The following is a 21,891-nucleotide window of genomic DNA, read 5'->3' as shown; positions in this document are numbered from 1 at the left end:
GTATCGCCCAGTCGTGATTAAACGTATTTAATCGGAAGTCGGTGGGTACAGCGCAGTGGTCAAGCAACTGGGCCGCAGCGTTCAGTTTGCCACCTGGACGGGGTAATGTCTACATCAAATATACAGCCAGCGTACCTGGTATACACACGGCTAGCACCTACAGTGTACCTGCTTAAGTAGCACACCCGATGTCCCTAAACAACTGACAAAATCTCGCGTGGAAAAATTAAGTAGTTCAATGGCCTATAAGTAAATATGTCCTTATCTGATAAAAACTTAGCCACATACAGCGCATGGCCAAACGAGATATAACTGATTAGTTTGTCTATTATATAAAACAAGTTGGAATCTTCACTAGACTACACCACATCAGGTGAAAGTGTGATGGACCAAACGAAGCAGATGTAGTCCTAATCCAATACACAATATTATGACGGCCAGTGTAAACTAGATCAACGCTATTGGTGTCAGAACGATTGAATTGTATAGTCCCCACAAATCTGGTTAGCCATCATAGTAACTACCTCCGCATCAATAACGGGAGACAGACCATCCGGAACGCTACTCAGCCGACTCTGGCTTCTATATTAGATAGACAAGGAAGTCGGCGAAAGGCAGCATCTGTTCCCTAAAATCGACATATAATGTAATGTAGACAGTTGTTTTGTAGGAGGATTTTACTGGCCGAGCCACTAAAACTCTACATGTTTTGTAGGAGGATTTTACTGGCCGAGCCACTAAAACTCTACATGTTTTTACATAGCTACCTTAGAGAGATGAACACTCAATTAATTATTTCCCTAATGACCCTTGAAAACCCCAATTAAGAATCGGCTATCTGAGTGCAATTTCATATGCAAACTTTCCAAACCAAATGGTTGAGTAACCCAGTCCAATATGTATGGAATGCGTTTCATCAAAATTGGCCGACATGTAAAGTCTTGATGCGTTCTGATTTATTCTAAGACGATCAGTTGCTATACTCGTACATATCGGCGTGCCGCACGCGCTGTTTACAGGACTGGGCGTCATAAAGGCTCCATTCCTGTCCACTGGCTCTCAGGTCCGACCTTGCCTGACCTTAAATAAACTGTTGGTAGCGGAAGGTGACGATTCCTAGAGTGCTTCAAGATTTTTTTCTTATATATTTCTACATTGTCAATATTTTAATTGAGTATTATTAGCCGACATAGCTGGTCCTATTGATGGCCTATAGTGTGGACAGGCATTATTGCTGGGCCACCTATCGCTGGTCCAACAACAGCCCGAGGATACAAAAACCGTTGGTCAGTTCTCAAAGTTACGGTTAACTGAAACTCAAATAACAGTGACGGCACTTGTTATAATGTAATTACAATGAACACACCAAAAACAGCAGCTTCATAAAATATTGATGATTTTGTTGATTTCTTACAGAAATTGAGGCCAAATCAAGTTACGTGATAACCAACCTACAATCTACAGTAAAAGGAACTGTTCAGGTCTGAATGAGTACATATTTAAGGAGAGTGTATGCTATCTCCAATGATCAGTAAAACCCAGAGTAAAATATCTAATGGTGGTAATCCGAACAAAATTAGTGTGTCTTACCTTATTCTACCCATGGTTTGTTTGGTTTTGGGTTGGTTTAGTTGAGTGTGGTTTAACGTCCTACCAACAGCTAAGGTCATTTAAGGAGGGCCTCCCCTGTGTGCTAACTTAGTCTCCTTACGGTAGCTCGGAACTAATGCCGACTCGATAGTGCGATCTCACTGAAGTGTATTGCTGAAGACATACGGCAGGACAATTCCAATCGGTCACCAGTCGTCAAACCCCTTAAATGCTGAGCGTTAAACAGGAGTGGAAAGTACCATTTTATAGACTCTGGAATATCTCGGCCAGGTGACAGAGCCAAACGCCTTCCTAACAAGGACGAATGCTCAACTAAATGCGAAATTAATTGAGGCAGTGTAAAGGTAGACATTAGGAAAAGGAGAAAAGACAATATCTCAAATTTAGTCGCCTCTTACGATCATGCAATGGAGGCAGCAAGTACAATTCGTACGCCCTACCTGTAGGGCAGCATAAACGTGGTAGCCAAGGACAAAACTGTAGACAGGCTCAGTCCGAGGTAGACATGTATGGACAGAAGCAGGATATCTCTACCCATGACGGATACAAAGTGAGAGAATTAATGCAACCAGTAATGGGAAAGGTGCATTAAACATACCCTGTATATATTGAGTTATCAACGGACACGGTAAACTTGTTTCGGAAGTGGTAGATACATCTCTGGTAGATATGGAAAAAGTGAGTTTGTTTCGGAGGTGACAGAGACATCTCTGATAACATGGACAAAGTGAAATTGTATCCATGGTGACCTAGACATCTCTGATAACTTGGACAAAGTGAACTTATATCTGTGGTGGCAGCAACATCTCTCATAGACATTTACAAAGTGAACTTTTGTCGGTGGTGGCAGCAACATCTCTCATAGACATTTACAAAGTGAACTTATATCGGTGGTGGCAGCAACATCTCTCATAGAATTTACAAAGTGAACTTTTGTCGGTGGTGGCAGCAACATCTCTCATAGACATTTACAAAGTGAACTTTTGTCGGTGGTGGCAGCAACATCTCTCATAGACATTTACAAAGTGAACTTATATCGGTGGTGGCAGCAACATCTCTCATAGACATTTACAAAGTGAACTTTTGTCGGTGGTGGCAGCAACATCTCTCATAGACATTTACAAAGTGAACTTTTGTCGGTGGTGGCAGCAACATCTCTCATAGACATTTACAAAGTGAACTTTTGTCGGTGGTGGCAGCAACATCTCTCATAGACATTTACAAAGTGAACTTATATCGGTGGTGGCAGCAACATCTCTCATAGACATTTACAAAGACAACTTGTATCTGTAGTGACATGGACATCTGGTATCTGTAGTGACATAGACATCTTGTATCGATAGTGACAAAGACAATTTGTATCTGTAGTGACAAAGACAACTTGTATCTGTAGTGACATAGACATCTGGTATCTGTAGTGACAAAGACATCTGGTATCTGTAGTGACAAAGACAACTTGTATCTGTAGTGACAAAGACAACTTGTATATGTAGTGACATGGACATCTGGTATCGATAGTGACATAGACATCTGGTATCTGTAGTGACAAAGACAACTTGTATCTGTAGTGACAAAGACAATTTGTATCTGTAGTGACATAGACATCTGGTATCTGTAGTGACAAAGACAACTTGTATCTGTAGTGACAAAGACAATTTGTATCTGTAGTGACATAGACATCTGGTATCTGTAGTGACAAAGACAACTTGTATCTGTAGTGACATAGACATCTGGTATCTGTAGTGACATAGACATCTGGTATCTGTAGTGACAAAGACAACTTGTATCGGTGTCGACAAAGAGAATTTGTATCTGTAGTGACATAGACATCTGGTATCTGTAGTGACATAGACATCTTGTATCGATAGTGACGAAGACATCTGGTATCTGTAGTGACATAGACATCTGGTATCTGTAGTGACATAGACATCTTGTATCGATAGTGACGAAGACATCTGGTATCTGTAGTGACATAGACATCTGGTATCTGTAGTGACATAGACATCTTGTATCGATAGTGACAAAGACAATTTGTATATGTAGTGACATAAACATCTGGTATCTGTAGTGACATAGACATCTGGTATCTGTAGCGACATTGGCAACTGGGCAAAGTATACATGTGCCTTTTGCAGACGGCAACAAAATGAACTGTTTTATTTTGCTGACAGGAACAAAGTTAATATGTTGCCTTTTGTGACAGGACAAAGTAAGCTGGTGTCTATTCTGTAGATGGGGACCAAAGGTGAACTAGTGTCTTTTCTAAATAGAGCCAAAGTTAAATAGTGTCTTTTGTTGACAGCCATAATTTGAACTTGTCGCTTTTGTTGATTGGGACAAAGTATACTCGTGCCTTTTATAGATGGGGACAGAGTATACTCGTGTCTTAGATGGGGAGAGAATATAATTGTTTCTTCTGTAGACAGGGACAAATTTTACTTCTGTCTTTTCCGCCAGTTTTGTCGACAAAATTTTCTAGTGATTTTGGTAGACAGGAACAATGTGAACAGGTGACCTTTGTAGAGAGGGACAAAGTGAACCGGTACATTTGTGTCTTGTAGGCAGTGACAAATTATACTTGTGTCTTGTGTAGACATAGATAAAGTTTGTCTTATGTAGACATAGATAAAGATTGTCTTGTGTAGACATAGATAAAGTTTGTCTTGTGTAGACATAGATAAAGTTTGTCTTGTGTAGACATAGATAGAGTTTGTCTTGTGTAGACATAGACAGAGTTTGTCTTGTGTAGACATAGATAAAGTTTGTCTTGTGTAGACATAGATAAAGTTTATCTTGTGTAGACATAGATAAAGTTTGTCTTGTGTAGACATAGATAAAGGTTGTCTTGTGTAGACATAGATAAAGTTTATCTTGTGTAGACATAGATAAAGTTTGTCTTGTGTAGACATAGATAAAGATTGTCTTGTGTAGACATAGATAAAGTTTGTCCTGTGTAGACATAGATAAAGTTTGTCTTGTGTAGACATAGATAAAGTTTGTCTTGTGTAGACATAGATAAATTTTGTCTTGTGTAGACATATATAAAGTTTGTCTTGTGTAGACATAGATAGAGTTTGTCTTGTGTAGACATAGACAGAGTTTGTCTTGTGTAGACATAGATAAAGTTTGTCTTTTGTAGACATAGACAAAGTTAACTGGTGTCTTTCGTAGATCTTAAAAGTGTGTAGGATAGATTTAGAAAATGTATTTGGTCACATCGCATGTTATACAGAATATCATCGTCTCATTCCGCCCACACAGTATACTAGTAACTATATACTGTTTAGGTAATAAGGTAATACGGCCATTTCAGGTCATATCCTTAAGGCATGCATGTCTAATGGCGCTGTATTTCACGTAGATACATAACAAAATAGCCTTTGCATACGACTAAACACGACCTGATTGTCATATTATAGAAAGCAAAACTACACGTAACTCCAGATTGTACCTGTCACTTGGTTTCTATGAATTAAAAAGACATTGACTCACGTGCACTCAACGCACCACAAATCGCCATACTCTTTAAGTATACTGAAGATATCGGACGGATCTAGAAACGTTTCGCTGGTTTGTTTTGTATCTGATTGGGAAAGTGACGTATCACATGTTCATCTGGAATCCCTACACGATGTCCTGCTATCGTGGTGTATCTCTAAACATTACCCAGGGTCCCCACAGGAGTCCTCTCCCGAAAGTCTAAAAATAGGGTATTCGCTAATATGTCAGATAAAATAGGTTTTGTCAGTAGTGTTCATTAAATGTATTCAAATAGTTTTACTAAGGCTGCATATAGAAGGAATAACATAGACTGCATTAGTTCTAATATGAGCAACACACCTTATATTCTTAATATTGGAGCGGTTTCGTTCGCGGACTTTTAATCATAATATTCCTCACGTACAACCCACATATCCCTGATCGAATCGTCACTGGGGACTTGAACTTTAATCATTGAACCCCAATACATTCTAACACTTCCCGTCCAATTCCTGAAGCGAAACCCACACGTTCGGAGACCCAAATATCCGGAAACACACATCCGGATTCGAATTTTTAGGGTAAGATTCCATTTCCACAACTTCTGATGTAATTGTTTGCGAGTGGGAATGTTTCTGAAATATGGGAGAACACTTTAAACACCTAACAGGGATGACCAGCATTCATGTACGAATCGGCCAGCAAATCTCCGATAACATTTTTAAAATAGAAATGTTAATGCTATATGGCTTATGTCAATGCCACCCTTCCTCTCCCCTCCCGACACCATTTCCTGACCCTAAACCTGGTTTGTGTCAGTGCCAGCTTCACCCCGTCCTGACCCCCACCCGTCTTTAGAGGGGGTACCCTGGCGGCATGGCACTTTTCACGTATCATCCCACGATTCTTATCATTCTGCTACAGTTTGCAATGTCGAGTTAACGATCACCATTAAAATCAAATTTCACTGCACAACCAGAAAGCCATTTACACAGTCCGTGGAGGCCAAAACTGTAAATCTATATTTGTCTGTAGAAAACAGCAGGCCGATATAGCCGAGTGGCTTCCTTTGCCGTGCCAGCAAGGCACCTGCTCTCCAAATGACAGTAAGAAACCTCTATCTGAGGCAGGTCATTATACACTATCATTTTATGTCTATGGAATGTGAAATTGCCGTGCACAATAACGATTTTAAACTTCTCTAATGCACACTGAATGAGATTACACAGACAACCAGCCATTGTCCGTTGAGTAATGAGACGGGCTCAGTCAGGATAACTGTTCGTAGGTACCCCCAATCACATAACTGTACGGATGTACAATAACACCCAATCACATAACTGTACGGATGTACAATAACACCCAATCACATAACTGTACGGATGTACAATAACACCCAATCACATAACTGTACGGATGTACAACAATACCCAATCACATAACTGTACGGATGTACAATAACACCCAATCATATAACTGTACGGTTGTACAATAACACCCAATCACATAACTGTGCGGATGTACAATAACACCCAATCACATAACTGTACGGATGTACACCCAATCACATAACTGTACGGATGTACAATAACACCCAATCATATAACTGTACGGATGTACAATAACACCCAATCACAAAACTGTACGGATGTACACCCAATCACATAACTGTACGGATGTACAATAACACCCAATCACAAAACTGTACGGATGTACACCCAATCACATAACTGTACGGATGTACAATAACACCCAATCACATAACTGTACGGATGTACAATAACACCCAATCATATAACTGTACGGATGTACAATAACACCCAATCACATAACTGTACGGTTGTACAATAACACCCAATCACATACATATAACTGTACGGATGTACAATAACACCCAATCACATAACTGTACGGATGTACAATAACGCCCAATCATATAACTGCACGGATGTACAATAACACCCAATCACATAACTGTACGGATGTACACCCAATCACATAACTGCACGGATGTACGATAACACCCAATCATATAACTGTACGGATGTACAATAACACCCAATCACATAACTGTACGGTTGTACAATAACACCCAATCATATAACTGTACGGATGTACAATAACACCCAATCATATAACTGTACGGATGTACAATAACACCCAATCATATAACTGTACGGATGTACAATAACACCCAATCATATAACTGTACGGTTGTACAATAACACCCAATCATATAACTGTACGGATGTACAATAACACCCAATCATATAACTGTACGGTTGTACAATAACACCCAATCATATAACTGTACGGATGTACAATAACACCCAATCATATAACTGTACGGTTGTACAATAACACCCAATCATATAACTGTACGGATGTACAATAACACCCAATCATATAACTGCACGGATGTACAATAACACCCAATCACATAACTGTACGGATGTACACCCAATCACATAACTGCACGGATGTACGATAACACCCAATCATATAACTGTACGGATGTACAATAACACCCAATCATATAACTGTACGGATGTACAATAACACCCAATCACATAACTGTACGGTTGTACAATAACACCCAATCATATAACTGTACGGATGTACGATAACACCCAATCATATAACTGTACGGATGTACAATAACACCCAATCACATAACTGTACGGATGTACAATAACACCCAATCACATAACTGTACGGTTGTACAATAACACCCAATCACATAACTGTACGGATGTACAATAACGCCCAATCATATAACTGCACGGATGTACAATAACACCCAATCACATAACTGTACGGATGTACACCCAATCACATAACTGCACGGATGTACAATAACACCCAATCATATAACTGTACGGATGTACAATAACACCCTTTTACATAACTGGATTAACGTCAAGATTTCTGTTTTGCTTATATGGGTATGTGCTCATTGAATAGCTTCAGTTTATATTTACAAAAACACAAGACGATTGGTTCACGTCATAGGATTTGTACACTTGGCGCATGTACCATATTGGTTACATATTGCTCCCTATAGATTTAGCTATAATTGTGGTGTTTCTCATGTCATCTGACCAAATGAATTTGAAACAAACAAACAACCTTATAAAGATAGCCGTCCTTAAATTAATGACCATATCTGTTGATAGGAAACAATGAAAAAAAATTGATCAGGACAGAAACGGTTTAAAATCTGTCACACACTTGTAACTCTCCGGTACCATTCATGACAATCTACTTGAAAAAAATATATATCCCCTGACATAAATCAATCCTCAAACTCAAAACAGAGCATCGACAATAAACCTACATTCTGTGCATAGTAATCGTTGAAAACACAGAAAGCCGGAGAAATGACCTCATTGTCACACTATTACCAACACAGTATGCAGTAAGTTGTTTAACGAAAAGTTGTGATGAAATCAACTTATGCTATCTTCAGTCAGTGTTCCCTCTGTACCGTTCAGTATTATAGTACTGATATGTGTCAACCCCTATTGGTATATTGTATGGTAGCGTTTCTCTGTACCGTCTAGTATTATAGTACTGATATGTGTCAACCCCTATTGGTACATTTGTATGGTAGCGTTTCTCTGTACCGTCCAGTATTATAGTACTGATATGTGTCAACCCCTATTGGTACATTGTATGGTAGCGTTTCTCTGTACCGTCCAGTATTATAGTACTGATATGTGTCGACCCCTATTGGTATAATGCATGGTAGCGTTTCTCTGCGCCGTCCAGTATTATAGTACTGATATGTGTCAACCCCTATTGGTATAATTTGTATGGTAGCGTTTCTCTGAACCGTCCAGTTTTGTAGTACTGACATGTGTCAACCCCTATTGGTATATTGTATGGTAGCGTTTCTCTGTACCGTCCATTATTACGATAGAGCGATGCTATAAGAAACAATATGTATTCGTCTCAGTTATGATATCGTCCGACATTTATATTCTCGTATAAGCCTATGTTGATGTGTTTCATATGATTTTCGTTGATATACAGCTGAAGACAGACGGCCTCGTGTTTAGCCAATCCACCTGGAGTTGGTACCTGCTCCGCCAAAAGAAACGTACACAATTACGTTAGTAGTTTACGACTTCTAACAGGCCACGGAGCGCAGATAATTGCTTCCAGAAAAGCCTGAATGAAATTCTGAGCCTGCCATACTCAGAGTCTAATAACTAGTATAAACTCATAAAAAGTTGTACATGCAGTTTGGCAAATGTTCAAATTCAAACATACACAATGTATTAAGTTTAAAAGATAATTACATATCATAGAAGATAAATTCAATTTAAAGTTAATTCAGATAACAGAAATCCAAAGTCTCCTTCGGATTACACCTTATAATCCCGGGCGCGCCAGACTAATCAAGGCACTACCAGAAAACCACAGAGTGGAGGCGGGTGGAAGTTGTCCGGATCCAATATTTTATGGTAGTTACTATACCGTTCAAAAGGCTTCTATATTGCGGTTTCTTTCAATCATCAGTAAAATCAAAACGCTACATTGGCATATGTCACAAGCATACATGTTTAACGAAGTTCGACATCTCTGCCAAAAATAATTTTCTTTCAGCCGAAAAAAGCATTCAACAGACGTCAAAACTCAATTATTGCATGCGATGTATTGACGTTAGATTGTAGGAAGGGTTTGGCCGGCTGGCACACCAGCGTCATCACTCAAAGTCACCCTTATCGACCAATGAACGCATATCAACCAGATTATCGACTTATTCCAAATCCGAAAAATAAATGTCACCATTTGGAAGTGAATGACAAACTACCCTGTCACTCAATCGTGGTTCTGACCGGGTTGTTACCAAAACGCACCACACGCTTTGGTATCTACAAGGTTTCTACACGGGACGGATATGTCCGGGGTTGTTTTGGTAAACTCAAGCTTCAGCAGGCACGAGTGACAGGGTAGTCACACTCTGTCAAACCGTAAGTGTGACAAAGGTAGTCACACTCTGTCCCACTGTGCAGTAAGTCTAGTCACGGATTGTCCCATCGCATCCTAACTGTAAGTGTGACCAAAGTAGTCACACTCTGTCCCACCGTAAGTGTGACAAAGGTAGTCACACTCTGTCTCACCGTAAGTGTGACAAAGGTAGTCACACTCTGTCCCACTGTGCAGTAAGTCTAGTCACGGATTGCCCCATTACATCCTAACTGTAAGTGTGACCAACGGTAGTCACTTTCTGCCCCAGTATAGTATAGTATAGTATAGTCACGGACAGCCCCCTTGTAGCCACACTATCGGTGCAGATGAGGAGGGCTGGGGATCATTGAAGGAGAGTGTTGTAAACACTGTCATAGCTGAGGACCAACGGAAGAGAGCGGGGCAATGGCTGACATTGACAAGACCAGGGGCCAATGGATGAGAGCGGGACATTGGTATTAATTGACAAGGTTAAAGGCCGGGGACGGGGTATAAAAGGGAGACAACTTGGGAAAATGGAGGGTTATACAAATTTTTGGCAGCCTTCACTTCAGAGAGAGAATTTCCTCAAAATCATGTTTAACAAAAACTTATCTGACATAGATTTTGTTATGGTAACATATTTTTTTGTGAGGAATCTGAATATGTATACCATGTTATGCAAGAAAATCTAATTTGTTTGTTTTCTGATTAAATTTGTTTTTCTGATTCAATTTGCAAACTGTCAATCAAATTTGAATTTGCCAGTTTGCCTACCGGATGTAATTACCGGAAGTTGTGTTGTTGCTAAGGCCCTAGCTACGCATGCTGAGTAAACACATTTTCCTACCTTATCAACATTTTGGCGGCAAGGTCCAGAAATAAGATCCCATATGCACACATACAGGAATTTACATTAATCCAATTAGCAGAGTCATATATAACAAGACATGGCACTTCCCTTGTACACAAATAAAAGATAACTTATTCCCAACAATGACCCAAATATTCCATATCATCAGGATTTGGAAACCAGAATCTGACCAGTTTGATAACACAATCTGGCATTATATCCCGCCTATGCCACACAGGTTCACCTTCCCTTGCATTAATCCCCAATGCCTGCCTCTTCTTTTCCTGATATCGGGGATCTCCCCAGGCTCCTCTGTGATATAACATTGTCCAAAATCGTTTGTAAATTTCTTTCCTGCGAACATTATTTTTCTTGTGTTTTGGATTTGCTGTTAATTCCCACCATTGCTGTTTGTTTTTCTCATTTGTAATACAAGGTCTACATAAACAATACCGACATTCATCCAACTCGTCATCCTGGGGAATAGAAAATCCTGAACTTTCTATACTATTACTTATCACTGTGCTGTCCTGATTAATTTCTTCTGAGTATTCCCAATTTTGCTCTTGAAACAGTTGCCTTATAGCATTTCTTTGGTCCACATTCACAACCAAGGTAAGTGTATGTGTGTCCTTCGCGGCCATGCTGGCTAAAATCAGATGATGGGTGGGGTATGTGGTGTTGGGGTGGGGGGTAAGAGAGTAACATGAACCTGTGGGAGAGTCATATTGCCCTCTGGGCAGAGAGTGGAATTGCACAATTTATCAAGATTCCATTGACTAGAAGGGGCAATGCATGGGGAAATAAAACAAAATTAATATCATTTTAGGCCTTTGATTTTAAAATGGATTTTAAAGATATATTTTTATTAGGCTTAGAAAATGTTTCAGTTTCACATTACATGTTTTCTCATAGTATCATGACAAATGAAATACTATTAAAATGCAACCCCAACAGATCCTCATGTGGTCAAGATTATGTTAGATGATGGAATGCTGAAGAAAATTCCTGGGGAATACCAATTTACTTATGCATCATATTATACTCCATAGTCATTGTAATATTGGACATACAAATCAAAGTGTTAGAATGGAAAGAGGAAGAAAAAAGCCCCCAAATTTCAGGATAGAAATACCTGGGGATGAAAATGTGAAGATCAGAATTTTAGAAAAATTACAAAAAGTGAGAGATAGCCTCTTTAGACAGCTGGGTCATCCAGTTAATAACTGTGATATATTAGAAAGCTTACTGGACAAATATTTCAATGAGAAGGAAGGAAAAAACCGTGAAATGCCAAACTTGTGTAGCTATAAACAGGCAGAGAAGAAGGATGTTGATGAAAAAATATTTGTGACAGCAGAATCTTCTGTGGCAAAACTTTGTGAAGTAGCTGGGAACCATTCCAAAATTTGTGAGGGACAACTAGTAAACAAAAAAGTAACTCTTAAAGGTCATGCAGTTTCCATTCGACTTTCCTGTACCAAAGACAAACACCATTCTATACTTTGGTCATCTTCTCCGTATTTACCTGACAACGAATTTCTGGTAAATTATAGAATCTTTCATGGTATTGAATGCAGTGGGATGTTGCCAGTTCAATACAAAAGATTTACAGAGGGAGCCGGTCTTGGTCAAATAACACAGGAAAAGAAAAGGAAATATTTCAGCAGTTACAAGGACCATGTCTGTTCAGAATATGAAGAAAGTATCAGTCATGCATTGGATGAAGAGTGCTTCAGCTATGAAGACCGAGATCAAGGGATTGAAATCATGACTGATGCAAGGCACGGCTGGCGTAAAAACGCAAAGGATTCAAGTGTGGTGGCAATAGGGTACAAAACTCACAAAGTTTTGAACCATATTCATGTGACAACAAAGGACGATCCAGTATCTCAAAGACATGAAAAAATTGGAACCCAGATACTGTATGAGAAAATGACAGAAAAGGATGTCACAATAAATATTCATGCCCACGACAGAAATTTATCCATCAACAAACTTGTCAAAGATGCCGGTGTTACAAACCAAAATGACCCGTGGCATGCACTCAAGGCATTAAAAAGGGAATTAAAAGCAGTATCAACTGGCCCAGCTTACAAAAAAGGGACAACATGGTCCCCTCTTCTGCAGGACAAAATAGAACCTGTTATTACCCATGTCCATTGGTGTCTAAAACATAGTGAAGGTGACCCTGCAGAGTTGAAGAGCAGTCTTGAAAATGTTGTAAAACATTACCAAAATGACCACTCAGCATGTCATCGTACCAGCAGGTGTAAAACAGACACTAATTATGAACCCTCCAGACAAGTCATCGATGATGTTGCATCAAAATTGTTGTTTGGTGTAATAAAAAAATCGGTTCTGTACAAGTACCCACAGGATTATATTTTAGTTCGTGATACTTTCTATGTAGAAAGTTTTAACAATGTGATGAAAATTTTTCAAGATAAGAGGATATGCTTCAGTGATGATCAGTACTTAGTGAGGTCCAATTTGGCTGTTCTACACTGGAATGACAATGTGGATCGGAAATACACCTCAATTTCTCACCCACGTGTACCCAATGCATGGAGATCATGTAGGGGAAAAAAAGTATATACAGAACCCGTGTATCACTATAGAACTAACATTTGGAGACGGTTTGTGGGTGCATTGTTCAACTATTAACTTTATACTAACTAGCCAAGTGATATATGTATTAGTGTATATACATATAATTGAGAACATAATTGACAAATCAATAGGCATAAAAGTGACTTCACAGTTATTTGTATAGTGATATTTGGATTTGTTTACATCTCGGCTCTAGACCATGTGGTGGGTGAGTAACAGCCTAGCAACCCAGGCTACAGATAAGCTCCGCCTCCCTCCTCCCCCTCTTTAATTGCTGTCCGGTGGGATATTAAACTAGGTCGTTCTTGGCCTTTAAGGATCAACGTATGTCAGTGAGGCGTTAGTCATCACTGACAAAGCTGGGTACCAAAGGATATAAACGATTCAATAACAAGCTGAGAAGGACTAAAGGATGAAAATATAGCACTGACAAAGCTGGGGATCAAAGGCTGAGAGTGGAAGATTGATAAAGCTGGGGATATAAGGATGTGAGAGTGGGACATTGTCAAAGTTGTGGACCAAAGGATGAGTACCAACCTTGTACACATTTATATATTAAAACAGCTTCGCAGATTGACACCTACATTTAGTAAGTACCAATATCAGATGTAAATGCTCCGAAAGTGCGTACACTAATAGCCAAAAAGTAACTTGAGTAGTACTCTCGAAAATGGAAGAAGATATGTTATTCAGCAAACTACGAAGAGTTCGTTTGATAAGTGTTGGGGCACATCAGCTCGCTTGGAATAGAGGTGATTGGCACAGTTGAAATCGCCGAAAGGACTTGTGACGGAAGTTAGTAAGTTACGGGCTACAACAACCTTGAATACTGAGAGTGTCCCGTATACTGATTGGCAAGAGTGGCGAATCGACACCTTAGACCTGGCACTTGTCTACGCCCGAAAACGATGTGGTTCTTTATTTAATGAACCCTTTCGGTGTTTGTCGAAGATGCAGTGATATTTTGTTGGTGTTATTGATGAGAAAATGTCGTTCTTGCAACATCGTAATCTTACAAAGCGGAAACCTTGAGTGGTCTGCGCGTAAGTCTATGGACACCACGCGCGTGCCCAGTCTTACTGCGTATTGCGGAGAAGTATTTATTGACGTGCAAAGATTTTAATTGCTTACAAGATAGGTTTAGTTTGATACAATCATATGATACTGATACTAGCTAAAGCCTCCGTCAGCTGGTCACATAATTGATATCGATCCGTAAGTCTTTGGTCCAGTACGGACACTGACAGCTCCGGATACACCGCCAGGCGGTCTCCGTCTGTAGCTGTCTACACTGGACATGTGGTCCGCCGCTCCCCTCGGACCTATAACCCGCCCTTAAAGTGCTTACTAAAATAAGCTCCATCACATTTCGCGTCAGACTAAGAATAACATTCACTACACACACACTGTTTCATACTGTTTTAAAGGATGATAAGCTCGGTATGATATCGTTATCAGTTTATCATTTTATATAGAGGAGATGGCACGCGACTTACTGGCCTAGATCTGTATGTAGAGTGGTATCTGTGAGATCACTAGATAAGTTTCGTTTGTCAGCCTGAGTATCACTGGAACTTGTCTTCTTTTTCGACAGTAACTCGGTTTGATTGGGTACTGTGACGCATACCACAGAGACCGTCAATTTTCCAGTGAGTGGTCCAGGAGGTGACTGACTATGTCCTGAACGCCCAGTCATTGGAAATAATCTCAAACATATAGAATCAAACAGCCCTTACAGAAGTTGCATTTTGTCAGATACTTAACCATTTTCATGAAAATTTTACACGAAATCGTCATCGCAGGCAGCGCGACACAGTCACGCCAGTAAAACGTTCTGAAGACAAGCCCCGTGACGGCCCTTAGACCTTGTTCCTTATAGAACAGGCAACGCGTCACAGTTACGTCAGAAAAACGTTCTGAAGACAAGCCCCGTGACGGCCCTTAGACCTTGTTCCTTGTAGAACAGGCAACGCGTCACAGTTACGTCAGAAAAACGTTCTGAAGACAAGCCCCGTGACGGCCCTTAGACCTTGTTCCTTATAGAACAGGCAACGCGTCACAGTTACGTCAGAAAAACGTTCTGAAGACAAGCCCCGTGACGGCCCTTAGACCTTAAAGTTAACGCGTGAAACAAATTCCGTGACGTGTCAGGGAGAAGAAGAAAAAAAGGCGTGACAGATTACTAGCTTTTAATGTCAGACTAGCTGAACGAAATGCGTAGTGGAAGTCACGTGAAAATCTGTATATGTACTTGTATTGCGAGACTCGAAAGGCAAAATAAGCATGGATTACCACCAGACAGAATATGTTGTACATCAGTCTAGAGAGAATGTCCAGAGAGAAGAAATGACTAAGACAGAGTGTGTCACTTCACTTGTCTATACGTCTAAAGGGAAGACGTGACTTGACATCAGTCGGCGATTGTCACATGTTAGTTCAGACTGAAGACGTGATTTGCTATCAGAGAGAATGTGTGACTTGTCACTCCAGGGACAAGACGTGACTTGCTTCCAGACGGAATGTGTGACTTGTCACTCCAGGGACAAGACGTGACTTGCTTCCAGACGGAATGTGTGACTTGTCACTCCAGGGACAAGACATGCATGACATGTTTTTAGACGGAATGTGTGACTTGTCACTCCGGAGACAAGACATGACATGCTTTTAGACGGAATGTGTGACTTGTCACTCCAGAGAGAAGACATGACCTGCTTTTAGACGGAATGTGTGACTTCCCTCACCTAAACAAGACATGGCATGCTTTTAGACGGAATGTGTGACTTGTCACTCAAGAGACAAGACATGACATGCTTTTAGACGGAATGTGTGACTTGTCACTCAAGAGACAAGACATGACATGCTTTTAGACGGAATGTGTGACTTGTCACTCAAGAGACAAGACATGACATGCTTTTAGACGGAATGTGTGACTTGTCACTCCAGAGACAAGACATGACTTGCTTTTAGACGGAATGTGTGACTTGTCACTCCAGAGACAAGACATGACATGCTTTTAGACGGAATGTGTGACTTTCCAGTCCAAAGAGAACTATCTGTCCACATCGAATACTGGCATTATTCGCATAAATCCTTTGTTTATATCTCTCTGGTCGTAAATAACGAACGCACCTGCCGTTCACGACAGAAATATTAGCTTCAAAATAACCCAATTTTCACGTTATCAAAGTATCCAGTTCTGGATTATAAATTGATTCATGGAACTTTGGTTGCTGCGCCTACTGCTGAAAAACGGCATTAGGAATCTACTTTTTTTAAATATTGACAATTACAGAGTAGCAGAGGAAGTGCAGTCTGGAATGACACGCAAGTCATTGTGAATTCATCTTACTCCTGCATCAATCCGATTGGCTGGATCAGTCGGTGTCGTATATCAAACCGGTATCAGAGAAATGACCCCCAAGTTTCTCCGAAACCGGAGAATACGCTCATTGCTCCAGACTGATATCTGTGTAACCATGACTTAGGTCCGACAAATCCGGTTTGTGAAATGAATTGGAATTTCGGTAGTGAAAAGTTCCCAGAATATGTCTCACCTATTCTTTACGAAGGAAATCCATTATTTTTGCCATAGCTATAAGCGAGTACCAATCGTAGGATGTTTATCTAAAGTTCGTTAGTGCGTTATCAATTCACCACGGACTTGGGGTTAGACTGTTGATATACAAACATGTTCCATTCACATCGTCACACAAGTCCGACATGTTCCGTACACATCGTCACACAAGTCCGACATGTTCCGTACACATCGTCACACAAGTCAGACATGCCCAGTTCACATCGTCACACAAGTCAAACATGCTCCGTACACATCGTCACACAAGTCAGACATGCTCCGTACACATCGTCACACAAGTCAAACATGATCCGTACACATCGTCACACAAGTCAGACATGCTCCATACACATCATCACACAAGTCAGACATGCCCATCGTCACACAAGTCAAACATGATCCGTACACATCGTCAGAATGCATGTAGACTAACAGATCATACAACAAACTCTGAGGAGAGAAAAACAACTGAATGAACGAACTAGTATCACAATAATAAAACGTCAGTGTGTGTTTTGTTGTCCGTCCTTATACGATACACGTTTATCTGTATATAGTCATTCATGTTTGTGATTACAGACAGCGTCAAGGTTTAAGTCGTCCTGAGTAGAATCTGTGCTGGTCACTCGAGGCTAATAGACCTTTCCTAAGTCGCCGGTTAGTTTTATTTTGTTTATTTTCTTTAACAATTTTCAGAAGCCATTAGAATAACTTGATTACGCTACGATTTGTTATGATCACATAGAGGTTGGACCGAGATCGGTATCTAAACAAACTGTCACATTCGAGAGATCCGTGACCATGAATTCGCTGTTTTTTTTAAATTCATGAAGGGTCAAAAGGTGGCTATGGATAACCCTTCGATAAAGGTACTGACCAGCTCGGCCAGCGGTAGTACTGACCAGCTCGGCCAGCGGTAGTACGCGACACGACGGCCAGTAATGAGCTCCGTCCATCTAGTCGTCCTATTGAATGTGGCGTCCCCTCCCACTCGACCATACATATGTTTTACCGACAGCCTTTGGGCCTATTACTCATACAACAACGACAAAAAATATATGCGGAAAAGTGTACAGTGATTCGCGTAATAATGCATGAAAAACATTTAAACAATATAACTCTTCAATTTATACATATATCCTGATCAAAACGAATGGAGATTAGAACGCAATTTCAATCAACGCTACATCGAACACGGTCGGTTTGTTTTTATTCGACATAGTTTGACATGTACGATATTGAAAGTAAAGATTATGGAGTATTTGACCAGCATGACCGTATCAACATGTTTTGAGTATTGGATCAATAAACGTAAATATTAAGGTCAAATGATTGTTGATTACCACTGGCCCTTGACAAGCCACTGTTTGTTCTACCGTCCTATACCACATGTCATGATGATCTTAGTTCTAATTAGGTCATAGATTAACAACCATTATCCGTTTACACTCTATTTATTTCTACGAGTCAGACTAGATTTCTCAACAAAGTTATTTGTACATTTGAATCTAACAGCTTAGAGATACTTATATCAAATGGGAACCTCTCCAACTAAAATGTAGATAATTAACTTTTCTTTTCTTCAACATCAAATACTTTTATAACTTTTCCGTATCTGTTCAGCTTTGAGATAGTCTCGTATCACGAGTCCGTCTCTGTATAAAACAAAAACACGTCATATGAATAAAATGTATCCAGACATCTGTTGGACTGACGTGGCAGTATTTTTAAATTAATATTGAGTCAATACAACGCTAACGGCATTCTTTAATGAAGTCAATATAATGTTGATGTGATGGAAAGTGTCTATCTGACAGGATGCTGTCATAGTTAAGAGTTGAAGAACTCCTGGCCGTAACCTAGCATGATGACACGAGGACGTCTCACATTGTGACAAGGGTTCTCCAGTCATAACACGTGTATAGTAATGTTTACATACACCTGTCCAGGAAGAAAGCCATTGTTTCCCCCTAGCTTTGCAGACATAAAGTGTGTATAAAAACTGAGAACGAATTATCTTGTCCGGCGTCCATAGCATTATTGACACTTGTTCCTTATCCAAACCTGATTCACAGGCGTCCGCTCCAGGTTGTATTTATTGGGAGGTTGGGGGGTATTAGCCATTACTACTACATGAACAGGGTGTAACACTTGTAAAGTCGGAAGTGGGGGGTGAGCTTCGATTCACTTTGAATTTAAGTCTAATCCGACTAAAATATCAAATGTACACGAACTTCAGTAGCGAACACTGTTTTAAAATCCTTAAATATCAATGGATGTTATTCTTTTATTGTGTGGCAATGATTTAAAGATGACTATAATTGTCGACCAATCAGAATGTCTGTTAAAACAGCTCTAAGATAAATAGCCTACTTCCGTTCCACAGTCGATGCATCATCCGATCTTCGAGTGTTACAACTTGTTGATATAGTAGTAGGGGCTATTTTTTCTATAAATACTAACCAGAAGCAGGCGCCTGTGCTTGATTAAATTCTGTTCAAATCAGAGAACTATCAACAAAACAGTAATTCTAACTGAAAATCGATAAAACCAGGGCAAATAAGAAGAAAATATGCGTTAACATAAGTGCGCCACACAGGGACTTGCGACTGCAAAGAATGCCTAAGGATTTTAAAAATAGACCCCACAGATTGGTACCGTATTTTAAAAACAGAAACAACAACATGGCAAGGGATTATTAAAACGGACCCCATATTGGGAATGGATTTTTAAAACAGACCCCACGAAATAGCATGTGATTTTATAACGATAAAAAACTTCAGAAAACAATCAAGATGGAAAGCTTTTAAATCATTAGATGTCTATAGTGGTGTAGATAATCGTCTACAGTACAATAACATAATAAATGTCAGGTCAGAGTCTTCATCGCCTACAAAGGTTAAAACATCAAACCCGCAAAACCTGACAAGCCGATTTAATTATTGATATGTGTGCCTTCTATATATCGTCTATGTGCCTGTATTATTCATGTAATTTGTATCTGCTCTGTCAAATTAGATAAATCACACACGGTTCGTGTATGGCCATCGTCGGTAGAATGCCGGGCCGGGACGATACTAAACGTCAATCTCTGTTAGACAGGGTTACACGTGCCGCCCGCACACACATGCAGATCTGCGCATATTTACTTGTAATCGATCAGGCGCTTGCTTTAAATTTTTGAAAAGTTTATCTTATGTACACATGCATGCTGTCATGCAAAGTATATATACATGGATACAATGTCGGCGTTTCCTTGTAGAATCTGTTCTAATTGGTGGAGACGATCACAAGGCAACAAGAGGAACATTGCTAGAGGTCATACACAACACTCCAGATGTCATTTACTCCCAATCAATCAAAACAGTATTACTTTGTACAAAAGCCACGTGCGTATACCTAAGGAATATCTATCTCTGATACAAACTGATACCTTTGTAGGTAGGACGTGTCGTAATGTTTCTGTGGACAGAAAACCGCCGTTTAACTTGGAGTTAAATATCAAGAAAACAATTGATCTCGATCGTTTCCTTGGGAAGAAAAGGAACTGTTATTTATAAAGTTAAATTCTGCACCTTATTCTAAGAATGTTTGAATTAACTTTTTCATTCATTTTTATTTCTTTTTGAATACATGCTCTCCGCCTTGATTTAACTGTGACACAAGAGCAGGCCAAAGTCCCAAGACTGACTTTACTGTTGGGAGACGTAGGGTGTCATCGAATTGGTGAATGTATGTCTTTAACGATTGCTGACAACCCAGTTTTCTTATCTAGTGTAATCAGTAAGTAACGGTATCCCCGACTATGACATGACTCTCGAATAACCAGCCAAATAGTCAGCGCGTTTAAAGCTTGTACATGTAATTCAGGTAAACATTTTGAATCACAATTTTGTGTTGAGTGTTTATCGGGGATGATGATGTGTCAATATGAATAAACTATTTACCTTTTCATTTCTTGCATGTACACATCAATGTCACGTGTATTTTGTGTTGTAAATATTTTCCACGTGTGTTAAGACTAAAACTAATACTCTCCTTATAGAATGCCCTTGTCATATTTTTTCTAATTGTGTAAAATTGCATGACCAAACCGGAAGTGGATATCTATGTCAAGTGTATCCGACTATGACGGTGATTAAGACAGAGTTGAGGAACAGCTTTGAGTCATTAATCACGGGGCATTTGACGCTTTTAATGGCATAACAATTCTAATAAAATGATAGTCTGATAAGCTACAACTATAGGTGTTACATGGACAGTTTATACAATGACTTACAGAACACTGCTGATTGTTATAAACTGGTGAATTTACGGAATTTCTCATTCTTATAACTTGTCTCGGGTCAAAACGTCACTGGTGCCTTTTTAGGTACTATATTGAAATAATAAAACTTGCATATAAAGATGTTGTAAATTACAAATTACCTCATTCCAAGGAAATATTGTACACGTATATTACTTCACTGTACATTAAGACATCTTTTAAGTTTGTTATCACCTTCATGTATTGGATGCATGTTTTATTTTCCATTATTTATAAGTTAGACTATTACATTATTTATCAGTTAGACTATTATATTATTTATCAGTTAGACTATTATATTATTTATAAGTAAGACTATTACATCATTTATAAGTTAGACTATTACATTATTTATAAGTTAGACTATTACATTATTTATCAGTTAGACTATTACATTATTTATAAGTTAGACTATTACATTATTTATAAGTTAGACTATTACATTATTTATAAGTTAGACTATTACATTATATATTAGTTAGAATATTACATCATTTA

The 21,891-nt window shown here is 39.4% G+C and overlaps 1 protein-coding gene across 4 annotated transcripts in view; it reads right to left on the bottom strand.

Moving 5' to 3' along the window:
* LOC117329703 (FMRFamide receptor-like) overlaps positions 1–21,891 on the bottom strand; it is a 76,589-nt gene that overhangs the window by 5,096 nt on the left and 49,602 nt on the right. The gene's annotated exons all lie outside the window — the stretch shown is intronic.

The sequence above is a fragment of the Pecten maximus genome, chromosome 1 (genome assembly GCF_902652985.1).
Source record: "Pecten maximus chromosome 1, xPecMax1.1, whole genome shotgun sequence".
Lineage (NCBI taxonomy): Eukaryota > Metazoa > Mollusca > Bivalvia > Pectinida > Pectinidae > Pecten > Pecten maximus.
This window is presented reverse-complemented; position numbering and strand designations above follow the sequence as displayed.